Genomic DNA, 13,728 nt, shown 5'->3' with positions numbered 1-13,728 from the left:
TCAAGATGAGGTGCAGAGTGTACATTAATGAGAAAAAAAAATGAACTTTTTTGAATTTACCAAATGGCTATAATTGAAACAAAAAGTGAAAAATTTAAAAGGGTCTGAATGGTTTCTGTACCCACTGCAAATCTGGAAATTGTGACTTGCATTTGTATTCAGTCCCCTGAGTCAATACTTTGTTGGGCCACTGTTCCCTGCAAGAAAATTAGCATATGGATACCATAAAACTTAACATTTATTCAATCACAATATAAAATGTAAAACATTCACGACAAAGAACAACCCAAGTGAACAAAAGAAACAAAAAATGACATGGGTGCAGGACAAATAATTAAAAACTTTACAGAGCAAATAGGTCTGTCATATAACACCACAGAAAAATCCTTTTGGACTTCTTTTTACCAATAGACACAATGTGGTCTGCAAGAGTATAAATGTAATCTCTTGTGTGTTTTATTGACCACTAATATCTCTTGTGTGTTTTATTGAGCACTAATAATGCCCATTAATTCACCAAATATATTAAGATAAAATTTAGGATGTTGCAAAACAACAACAAATCCTGAACTAATATACTGTATGTTCTCAAACATCAAAAGGTGTATTCATAACCCGCCTATCACAACACTCTCTGGTGTCTATTATATGGCCACAAAAACAGACCAATATAGCTTATTTAATTAAAGCAGCAAATTGAGGCATAAATTATAGGATATGCATCATCATAAATACTCCCAAGTATTAAGGTACCTAATAGAAGATCACGGAATCATGCCACCCCATTCCAAATTTAATGTGCATAACTTGTCACAAGTTATTGGTACAAAAAACTTTTTATGATGATGCAATGCGCTCACTTTGAAATTATACACATCTCACTCAGTCCTTACGGACTTTATCAGATCTCACCCATACCACTAGGAAACCCGCGCCTCAGCGTCAAATGACACTGGGTCCATAAAGATGGGTGACTTCACTCTGCCTCAATAATGTACAGCGTCTCCCGACGCATTTCATCCAAAACACGGACTCATCAGGGGAGTTGGAATAAAGTAGAAAGCTGCCTACTGATCCCTGCAATTACTGTTGCAATTCTTTTGGGACTTGTCTCTACCAGCTTTGCACATCTTTGACATTATAGCCTATTATTCTTTGCAAACTAGCTCTAGCTCAGTGAGATTGGATGGAGGCGTCTAACAGGTTTTCCTCCAAGATTGTCCTGTACTTAGCTTCATCCATCTTTCCATCAACTCTGATCATCTTCCCTGTCCTTGCTGAAGAAAAGCATACCCACAGAATGATGCTGCCACCACCAGGTTTGATGATGGGGATGGCGTTTTCAGAGTGATGCACAACATTAGTTTCCCGCCACACATAGCGTTTTGCATTTAGCCCCAAAAAGTTTTACTTTGGTCTCATATGGCCAGAGCACCTTCTTCCACTTGGTAGCTACGGCAACTATATGGCCTTTTGCAAACTGCAAAAAGAAACTTCTTTTTGCTTGCTTTCAAAAATGGCATTCTTCTTGCGACTCTTCCATAAAGGCCAGATTTGCAAAGTATACGACTCTGTGGATAGACTTTCCCACCTAGAGCGGTGGATCTCTGCAGCTGCACCAGGGTGACCATGGGCATCTTGGCTGCTTCAGTAAGTAGTGCTCTCCTTGATTAGGGTGTCAGTTTAGGTGGGTGGTCATGGCTTGGTAGGTTTGTAGTTTTTCAATACACATTCCATTTTTGGATGATGGATTGCACAGTACTCAGTGAGATGTTCAGAGCTTGGGCTATTTTTATATTCTAACCCTGCTTTTCTCTTCTCCGCAACTTTATCCCAGACCTGTCTGGTGTGTTCTTTGATTTCATGATGCTGTTTGATCCCTCATGTTCCAAAACAAACCTCTGAGGCCTTCACAGAACAGCTGTATTTATACTGAGAATAAATTGCACACAGGTGGACTCAATTTACTAATTACGTGACTTCTGGAGGCAATTAGTCACTCTGGATTTTATTTAGGAGGATCAGACTACAGGGGACTGAATACAAATTCACACAATTTTCAGATTTTTATTATTTAAATAATTAGAAAACCATGTATCATTTCCTTTACACTTCACAAATACTTGCTATTTTGTGTTGGGACATGACATCTCAATAAAATACATTTAAGTTTGTGGGTGTAACACGAAAAATGTGGAAAAGTTCACAGGGTATGAATTCTGTTTCAAGGCACTGTAGATACAGGAATAGAAGCAAGCTTGCTGCTACATAGATACAGGAGCATAACCATGCTTACTATATAGATAGGGAACAGAACCAAGTCTTTTGCATAGATACAGGATCAGAACCATACTTACTACATATATGGTACCAGAACCAAGATTACTACATAGATACTGAAACAGAACCAAGTTTTCAACATAAATACATGAACAGAAACAAGCTCAATACAAGCTCCGAACATACCACAGACCTCTTGTTCACCATCTCTGTTCCCTATTTAACCTCACATCTCCTCTAACCACCATCTACTCATTTTCTGATCCCTGATCTCTTCACCTGCCTCTCATGTCCAGTGGCAAGCACACCCCTGCAGAAACCTCTTACACCCCAACACACACACTTTCTGACACATCTCTACCACTGTCCACCATATTTTCACTCCATGACACACACAGCCACCATTATTTACAATGCCACACTGGCATCAGCTATTGATTCGGAATGCCTCTTGTACATATCAAAAACAGTGCCAAGGTTTATGGAGCTGTGCTAAGAGAAAACACACTCCTAGGAATACTTTACCACACTCAAGCAAGCAATTCTCATACTCAAGTTGGTCCTCACCTCTGCTAAAAAACATGAATATTTCACCACCCTCATATCTTCTTTATCCCTCCAAGCAGTTATTCAACACTTTTACAGTGGGGAAAAAAAGTATTTAGTCAGCCACCAATTGTGAAAGTTCTCCCACTTAAAAAGATGAGAGAGGCTTGTCATTGACATCATAGGTAGACCACAACTATGAGAGTCAAAATGAGAAAACAAATCCAGAAAATCACCTTTTCTGATTTGGCAAGATTTATTTTGCAAATTATGGTGGAAAATAAGTACCGTATATACTCGAGTATAAGCTGAGATTTTCAGCCCATTTTTTAAGGCTTAAAGTGCCCCTCTCGGCTTATACTCGAGTCATATACCGGGGGTTGGCAGGGAAGGGGGTGCTTCTTCCATGGTCTCGGTGCCCCAGCTCTTCTTGCATTTAGCGGTCACGTGGTACTGCTCATTAAAGTCATGAATACGTGCATATTCATGACTCTAATGAGCGGTACCACGTGACCGCTGAAACCTGGAAGAGCTGCGGCGCCGAGACCATGGAAGAAGCAGGGACTGCAGAGACCGTGCGCCAGGAGGTGGTGAGTATGACGGGGAGGACGGGGAGCAGTGCAATATTCACCTGTCCCCGTTCAACCGCAGCGCGGCGCTCTTTACACCGCATCCTCTGACTGTGACGTTCAGGTCAGAGGTCGTGAAGACGTAGTCAGTGCGCGCCCTCTGCTGAACATCACTGCAGAGACCCGGGAGACAGAGCGGCGCGCAGTGATGGAAAGGGGATAGGTGAATATCGCCAGTGCCAAGAGCCTGAGCCAGCGGCGACACCGGCACCTGGCCCACATAGCGCGCCGGTGTTCCCGGCTGCTCATGACACTGACACCTGGCCCCCAGCGACGAGAGGTAAATATGTCTTTTTTTTTCAATTGCAGCAGCGGCAGCAGCAATATATGGGCAATATTTATCTATGGAGCATCTTCTTGGGCCACCATTAACCCTTGTGCAGCATTTTATGGGGGGTATTTATCTATAGAGCATCTTCTTGGGCCACCGTTAACCCTTGTGCAGCATTTTATGGGGGGTATTTATGGAGCATCTTCTTGAGCCACCTTTAACCCTTTTACAGCATTTTATGGGGCATATTTATCTATGGAGCATCTTCTTGGGCCACCATTAACCCTTGTGCAGCATTTTATTCATCTACAACCTTCCTTTCCACCATCAATAAAGGAAAGCTTCTTACTATCTTCTCTCCAAATCACACCTCATCACTTGTTCTTTTGACCCTATCCCATTCCATCTCCATCCAACTTCACCATCCTGTTTCTCTCAGTCCTAACCATCTCATCAATCTATAATTAACCTCTGGTGTCTTCCTCTCTGCTTTGAAACATTCAACTATCATACCTATCCTGATGAAAAATTCCCTTAACCCAACTTCTACATCCAGCTACGCCCCATATTGCTGCTCCTGTTCACCTCCAAACTCCTCAAACCACTCATCCACATTGAACGTTCCTCCCACCTCTCATCCAATTTGCTCTTTGACAATAATCTGGCTTCCGTACACACAACTCCAGCTAAACCACCCGAACCAAAAGTACTAACAGCTAAAAACTTACCGCCAAAGCTAACAGACAATTCTTTATACTCCTCTTTCTAGACCTGTCATCAGTCTTTGACACAGTCGACCACTCCCTCCTACTACAGATACTCTCTTCTCTTGGCATCAAAGACTTTGCCCTTTCTTGGATCTCCTCATACCTTACTAATCGCACATTTACAGTCTCCCATTACCATATTGTCTTCTCATCCCACCTTCTATCTGTCGCTGTCCCTCAAGGATCTGTCCGTGCAGTGCCGTAACTATAAACTTCGGGGCCCCGGGGCAAAACTTCATAGTGGGGCCCCTCAACATTTCAATTACTAGAGGTTGTGTGGAAAGTGGTGAAGCCTGCTACGCATTGTTGTATACAACACACAGGCTTCACCACATTCCGCAAGACCTTTAAGGCTGTGTGCACACGCTGCGGATTCCGCTGCGTTTCCGCAGCGGTTTTGGCCGCTGCGGACACGCAGCAGTTTTAGCTGCGGTGTACAGTACCATTCATTTGAATGGAAAAACAAAAAACGCTGTGCCGACGCTGCGGAAAAAAACGCGCGGATTTGCTGCGGTTTTGAATCCGCAGAAAGAATTGCATGTCAATTCTTTCTGCGGAAACCGCTGCGGGTTCCTATCTCCACCATTGTGGAGATAGTGAATCTGCAGGACCAAACCGCAGGCAAAACCGCAGATAATCCGCAGGTCGTTGGACCTGCGGATTATCTGCAGTTTTTGCAAAATCCGTGCGGATTAATCCGCAGCGGAATCCGCAGCGTGTGCACACAGCCTAATAGATTTTGTTTATGATGCAAGTTTTAGAAGTTAAATAATCAGTGAATATGTTTGGAAAATTAATAAGGTGAATAATAATTCCAAATATTGCACAATTTTCAAATAGCTGTATATGTTTATTAAATATTATGTAGTTTTAAACAGTATATATTTAAACTTTGTTCACTTAAACATAACATTACTTAAACATTACCAATGTGTTCAGTTTTAAACAGCTACTTAAACATTTGTTTCCTAACTTTCAGAGAAGCGAATTCATCAATTACTTTGTCAAAGTTGATCTGTTGAGCTCGATCATTCTCAATTGAAAGTAAAGCTGCGCTGCTGAGTCTTTCTTGAGCCATAGTAATTCTCAAGTAGCTTTTTATGAGTTTACGCTTAGAGAAGGATCGTTCAGCCTTAGACACAGTCATAGTAACAGTAAAATACATGATGCACGCTGTGCAACCGTCTGGATAGCTTGATGAAAGTGAAGAATGCTTGACTATTAGGAAATCAGCAAATTCCTTAACACTTTTCATTTTTTCCAGTTGCTTTTGAAACGAATTTTTTACTGAACATAACTGTGAAGGAAAGGCTGGAGTTACATCATCTGCAAACTTGTTAACAAAATCAACAGCTTTTTTGTGAATATCTCTTTCACTTGCACTGGCCAAAAAATGAGGTTGTATTACTTCATAAGAGTCAAGAACCGCTTTCATCCCTTCAAAGCAGCGATGAAGTTGAGTACAAAGAGTGTCTACCATTGGATAGAACACAGTAACTCGGAAACAAGTTGGATCTGCTAATCTCTCGTCTTCACACAACTCATCAAAGTGTTTCTTCACTTTCCTTACTCTGTTCTGGTGAAATTCATTTTTTATTCCCCATCGACTACACACATCTGATGCTTCAGAAACAAGTGCTTCGAACCTTTCACGCATTTCGGTTATCTTTAACAATGCATTACCCAATAACTCATATGCATACAAGAGGTCCATGGTTTCAGATTGTAAGGATTTCGATACGAGGTTGAGAGTCTCTAAGACTTCACACTGCACAACCAAAAGTAATACAAAATCAAAACTTTCAAGTTTGTTCTTTAGCTGCTGTGCTTCATTTCTTTCCTTGCTTTTTTTGGAAGTCAAAGTTATGCGAGTAAGACTTTTCATCACGTCACAAAACCTGTGTTTCAGTGCTTACACTGCATCATGTCTGCCAGACCAACGAGTTGGATTAAGAGTTTTCAGTGTTACTTTCGATTTCGAATTCAGTGAATCGGGCTGAGCTTCGATGCAGTACACGGATTTCAAATCTTGCCAGTGAACAATACTATTACCAAAAAAGCAATATACACTTTGAATTGTTTCAAAAAACTGGCTCACCACTCGGTTCTCTTCCACAGCATCCTTCAACACTAAATTAAGGTTATGAGCAGCGCAGTGCACAAAGTATGCGTGTGGGGCTTTTTCTTTAATATGCTGCTGCACTCCATTGTATACCCCACTCATGACTGCAGCACCATCATAGCCTTGTCCCCGACATTTGGTCAAATCCAAGTTTTTCTCTTTCAATGAAGCTATTATTTCTTCTGCAAGACCTTGCACAGACTCATCTTTTATCTCTCTAAAGGATACAAAAGTTTCACATATTTTGATTTCAATAGGTTTCCCCCTCTTCATCATTAAGTATTTTGACATACCGGTAAACTTCACTCATCTGATCAATTTTAGCTATGTCCTGGGTGGTATCTAGGATCAATGAAAAAAACAAGGAATTGTGAAGCTCAACTACAATTTCATCTTTGATTTGTAAGGCTAATAGATTAATAAGCTCATTCTGAATTTTAGGACTGAGGTATTTCACAGTCCCTTGCGGACGCTGAAGCAATTCTTGTAGTTCTGGGTCATATTTTGACAAAAGCTCAACTATCGAGAGAAAGTTTCCTTTGTTACTATATTCTAACTTTTCAATAGATCCACGAAATGCAAGATTACATGTTGCAAGTGTTAATGTCACATTCAGGATTCTTTCAAGAACTTTACGCCAAAAGCTTCTTTCACTCTCCACATTTTTGTCGAAAACGTCTTCTAAAGTACCACGTTTCCGCCATTGCTCATAAACTACACAAGCATGTGCATGGCTTTTGGATGCTTCATGAACTGAAATACGTTCTGAAATATGCTTCCAGTCTTGAAAACGGTAATACACGATTTCTGTATTCAAGTGCTTCCGACTGTGACTGAGGGAATAGCCAACATGGCAAGCAGTAAGCACAATCTAAATTTGTTGAGTAACATAACCAACTTCTTTTAAGCTTCAACCCTGACTTTGTGTTGATAAAATAATAGTTACTTGAAAAAGATCGACCTTGTTGATTGATATCCTTGGGAAATGGTCCGTCAGGCTGTATTGGACCAGACGCTATCAGCCTACGCTTCTTATCTTGATTTTTAATCACAGTAGGAAAGGCGTTGTAGTAGGCAGAATCTTCATCTTCCAAAAAATTTGGTGTATCATTGGTTGGGTCTGTTATACCTTCTTCGCCTATAAATTTTTGGGTTTTCGAGTCATTATCATTATTAAGGCTGTCTTGTTCCTACGTATCTGAATTTAATTTTTGTGAGATTTCAATATCATTCCCTGTCGAGTGGTCTTCAACATCCAGCCATGCTGCTAAGTTCTTCGAACTTTTTTCAGCCTCCAAGTTTCTTCTTTTCGCTGTCTGTCTTTTGTTATTTCCACTTGGCTGGTGCCGAATTCGTTTAATAATAAACGGTTTTATTAACACACACAATCACAGTGCCGTATTTTCCTTTTCTGGCATATAAGACTACTTTTCAACCCCTGAAAATCTTCTCAGAAGTCAGGGGTCGTCTTATACGCCAGGTGCAGGGCGCCACCTACTGGCAAAGAGACAGTGCGGCTGCCCAGGATATGTGCACTGTGTCCAGCTGCTCTCTCCAGGAGGAGAGAGACTGGAGCTGACATTTCTGCCTCCCCCAGCAGGTGCCAGACATCAAATACTACAATCCCCGACCACAGGTACAGCAGTCACTATTGCTCCCTCCCGGTTGTGAGGAGAGACTGAGTGGGGGTTGTACACAGCTCTGATTATTGAAAAGAAGAGGCAGATGACTCACTGAGAAGATAGATACTGCATGACCCGGAGCCGGGAGGAATGTGTGATTATGGAGACTTCCTCCTGACCTCCTCCCCTCCCCCTCGCAGCAGTATAGACCTGCAGACTGGAGAGGGGCAGGGCTTCTCACAGTTTGTCACAGAGATATTTGTGTCTGCTGAGACTGTCTCCTCTCAATGCTGAGAGTTTGTTACAGTGTGCACTGTGCCTGCCTTGACTACTCTCTGTGATCTCCAGACTAACATATTGTTACAAATCTTGTGCTATGAGACTCTCCAGGCCAGTGCAGGTTTCCATTCATTGACAGCTGGCAGAGCTCCTGGAAATTATTGAAATGAGAGTCTCCTGTCCTCTGGGTGACATTGTCTGACAGGAAAGTTTGCCCCCTGTACTCCCCCAACCCCCCCATCTTGACACAGGCACAAACCCCTCTCCATGTCACCTACCCCCTCACAGTGCTGGCACATCCCAATCCCCATATTCCACCCCCTCCACACGATGCTCGCACATCACCCCTCTCCATGTTTATAGTATATGAAGGACTGTGGGGGTGCAGTATACTATAGGGAGCACTATGATGGTGCATTATAATGGGTGACTATGGATGATGCACTATAATATACGGAGCCAATTATACTATGTGGAAGCCATTATAATACTGGGAGGGCTCTATAGGGGGCATGATAATACTTGAAGGACTATGAGGAAGCCTTTATACTTTATGTAGGGCGATTTAAAGGGACACTGTCACCAGTGTCACTTACTGGGCTGCTCAGTGTAGTTTTCATACAGTGTAGTTTTCATAAAATCACTGTTCAATCAGTTTGAGATTAACATTGTAGGACTAATCAAATAGTCCAGCACATTCATTTACTGCTAAATATGAAGCAGGGAAAACAGTAATTATATTAAAATTACAGCAAGCAGCTCAGTAAGTGATACATCGCTGAAATCTGGGTCTCTATCTCTACATTATGCTGCTATGAGATGGGATGGCAAAGTCCTGGTGACAGTGTCCCTTTAAGGCTGTGTGGGGGCCATAATACAGTGTGAAGAGATGTAGGGGCCATTATACTGTATGAAGGGCTGTGTGGGGTTCACAATGGGAATCATACCGTAGAAGAGGGGTAGTCTTATACGGCGAGTATATTTCAAACTCTATATTTTAACTGGAAAAGTTGGGGGTCGTCTTATACGCCGGAAAATACGGTAATAGTAAATACTATCTACCTACACACGCACTACAACTACTATATGCGACACAGACTGCACTGACGATCCGACACTGGCCGCTGACCGATGAGCAATGGCCAATGAGCAGATCAGCAGTTGGGGTAAACAAGACCTCAGTGTCAGTGCACGTCGCAGCCGCTGCCTGAACTATTGGCTGAGTCACTGCCTGGCGCGACACCACACGATCAGCTAACAGTCTACTGTCTGCCATAGAGCTCCTGTTACTAAGCGAAATAGCGCTTCCCCGTTTAAGTATAAACGAACAAAAAACATTTACGCTTGCACTTTCATGGATCTTTTTGTTATTTTTATTAACTTTAAACTCGAATAATATAGGAGCTGGGTATTTTATGAGAAATTAAAGTATTAAAATACAATTTTTTACCATCAGTTTGGGGCCCCTTAGGTGGTTGGGGCCCCGGGGCAGTGCCCCGGCTGCCCCGGTTGTAGTTACGGCCCTGTGTCCGTGGACCTCTACTCTTCTTCATGAAAAGTTTAGCCTGTAACAATTCATAAAGCCCCTTGGTTTCTAGTATAATCTATATGCTTAGGATGCTCAAGTCTACCTCTCTGGCACAGACTTCACCTCTTCTCCTGTCCAGAATCCCAGAAATCAACCATATCCTCCTTCTTCTGATCACACTTCCTAAAACTTAATGTGGGCAAAACTAAAGTCATCATGTTTCCTCCATCCCACTTAACTTCCCTACCAAATCTATTTATCACTATAAACAACATAACGCTTTCCCCTGTATCAGAAGTCTGTTGCCTTTTTGTAACCCTTCACTCTGCTTTGTCTTTCAAACATCACATCAAAGCCCTTGCCCTGGCTACCTCCTTCGGCCTCAAAAATATTTCCAGAATTCATCCATTCCACAACCCTCAATCTACTAAAATGTTAATGCATTTTCTCATCTCCCTTCTCAAATGCTGCAGTATCCTCCACTGTGGCCTCACAACTAAGGCCTCTTTCACACATAAGTTTTTCGCCGCCAGGCGCGATCCGGCTTTTTTTTGTAAAACCGGATCCGGCGAAATGCAATGCCGGATCCAGTTTTTCCCCATTGACTTGCATTAGCGCCGGATGGCATTGCGTTTCATCCGTTTTTTGCCGGATCCGGCTACTTGTCTCATTCCGGCGTCTGGAAAAAACGGCTACTGTAAAGTTTTTTGTCTCCGGCGAAAAAGCCGGAAGCGCCGGATCCGACGCTTCCGGCTTTTTGCCACAATGAAAGTCTATGGGCGCCGGAATGCGCCGGATCCAGAAAAAGACGGATCCAGCCACCGGATCCGTTTTTTTAAGTCTGCGCATGCTCAGATCCAATTGGCCAGCCCCCTGGAAACAGATATAACCTGCTAGACGGATCCAGCAGAAAAACGGATCCGTTTCTACAGTTCTCCAAAATTTATGCCGGATCCGTTTTTTCTAAAAATAGCCGGATCCTGCCTGACGGCAAAAAACTGATGTGTGAAAGTAGCCTAACTCCTTCCTTTACGTGCATTCTTAAATTTGCTGCCCGATTAATCCACCTCTTCCCTTATTACTCCTCCGCCTCTCTACAAAAGTCATCATTGGCTCCCAATCTAGAGCGGACCGCTTTCTTCATCAGGTGGAAATAAAAATAAAAACATACATTCAGAGTGAATTGCATTCTTATAAGCACATAGACCTGGTGTAAGTATTTAGATTATTTAACACTTACCATGTAATCACATCAATATAAGCATATAGCCCCAGATACTAAACAGAATGATTAGCAATAACAGATATCAGTGTATCCCTGTTCAGCCTATATGGTCTATACATTAATTCAATCCTTCAGGAAATAATGTGGGCAATTTAAAAATCCAGATACTTTCCATATACACCAATCTTTGATATATATTAGTATGACTAGCCAGTCTTTGGTCTAATATAATAAATGCTAGATTGGCAGGGTTTTTCATGCACAAAGAAAATGCCTCAACAAGCTGGTTAATAATTCCATGTTTTATATTAGACATGTGATAGGCTCGAGCTGCCTGCCATGCGGGCAACGTTTATTTTTAAAGGGAACCTATCACCTTATTTTTCGCATATAAGCTGCGGCCACCGCCATTAGGGGTTTATCTACAGCATTCTATAATTCTGTAGATAATCCCCCGATATAACCTGAAAGGTAAGAAAAACAAGTAAGATTATACTCACCCAGGGGTGGTCTGGTCCGATGTGGGTCCGGCGCCTTCCATCTTCATGCGATGATGTCCTCTTCCTTGCTTCCTGGTGTGGCTCCTGCGCAAGCGTATTGATTTGCCCTGTTGAGGGCAGAGTAAAGTACTGCAGTGCGTAGGCGCAGGACCTCTCTGATCTTTCTCGGCGCCTGTGCACTGCAGTACTTTACTCTGCCCTCAACAGGAGCTGCGACAGAAGCATGGAAGAGGACGTCATCGCAAGCAGATGGGAGGCGCCGGACCCGCGGCACCCATCGCATCGGACCTTATCTTTCAGGTTACATCGGGGGCTTAGCTACAGAATTATAGAATGCTGTAGTTAAGCCCCTAATGGCGGTGGCTGCAGCTTATATGCGAAAAATGAGGTGACAGGTTCCCTTTAAAACAGAAAGAGACAGTTAGCAGGTGGAGGGTGAACTGTTAGGCAGCGAGGAAAAAGGGAGGACAGCGCAGAAGGAAGACCTCCATACCTACCCGGACAGGTGTATCCAAAATTGCTTCCAGACGGCCGCGCTGACTTTGGTATTGATAAAACACAGTGGACCTACACCAGCAGATGACATGGCTCCCCAATTCATCACTGATTGTGGAAACTTCACACTAGCCCTAAAGCAGCTTGGATTGTGTGCCTCTACTCTTCCTCCAGACTCTGGGATCTTGATTTCCAAGGTCTAGTGTAAAGTATCCACAATCAAAGATGGTTTGGGGAGCCATGTCATCTGTTGGTGTAGGTCCACTGTGTTTTATCAAGCCCAAAGTCAGCGCAGCCGTACACCAGGAAATTTTAGAGCACTTCATGCTTCCCTCTGCCAACAAGCTTATTGGAGATGAAAATTTCATTCTCCAGCAGGACTTGGCACCTGTCCACACTGCCAAAAGTACCAATACCTGGTTTACAAACTACAGTATCACTGTGCTTGATTGGTCAGCAAACTCGCCTGACCTTAACCCCATAGAGAATCTATGGGGTATTGTCAAGAAGAAGATAAGAGACACCAGACCCAGCAATGCAGACAAGCTGAAGACTGCTATCAAAGCAACCTGGGCTTCTATAATAAATCAGCAGTGTCACAGACTGATCACCTCCATGCTACGCCGCATTGATGCAGTAATTGATGCAAATGGAGCCCCGACCAAGTATTGAGTGCATTTACTGAATACACATTTCAGTAGGCCAACATTTCGAATTTTAAAATCATTTTTTCAATCTGGTGTTATAAAGTATTCTAATTTACTGAGATAATGACTTGTGGGTTTTCATTGGCTGTAAGCCATAATCATCAACATCAACAGAAATAAACACTTGAAATAGTTTCACTCTGTAATGACTCTATAAAATATATGAGTTTCACTTTTTGCTTTGAGGAAATGAAATAAATTTTGATGATATTCTAATTTTGTGAGAAGCACCGTATATCCCCCATTATGGTATATGTTTCCTGTTCTGCATCTGTTCTTTAATGTATAGAAAATGCACAGTCCAAAGTCCACCATTTAGTAATATGGCCACTGTGTACTCACTGAATTTGAAATAATAAATACTCACCTTCCATCCGCTACCCCGATCAATGTGTCCTATTCTTAAGCCGGCAGCTGACTTCCTTGTGCGACAGAGGCACATGATGTCACTGCTATGCACCCCAGGTCACTTGAATGCCGACTGCTGGCCTTTGATATGCTGGCAACATGTATTGCCATGCACGGCCCTGATGTGTCTGTGTGGTGCAATACACTTCAGCCGGATTTATGTTCGACGACGCACATCCAGTTGAAGGTTCTCCTGGCGTCAGTGGACCCCTGACCCTCAAGGCAGTGACCCCTGAGACCGAGGTTGTTATGCCACTGATGATGGCCGTATTGCCCCCTATACAAAGTGCAATGGACTTCTAAGCCTCCTATATTGTCACGATCCATTTCTGGATCGATGTCAGATCGG

The sequence above is a fragment of the Dendrobates tinctorius genome, unplaced genomic scaffold (genome assembly GCF_039654945.1).
Source record: "Dendrobates tinctorius isolate UK_male_01 unplaced genomic scaffold, ASM3965494v1 ptg000165l, whole genome shotgun sequence".
NCBI classification, from domain to species: domain Eukaryota; kingdom Metazoa; phylum Chordata; class Amphibia; order Anura; family Dendrobatidae; genus Dendrobates; species Dendrobates tinctorius.
This window is presented reverse-complemented; position numbering follows the sequence as displayed.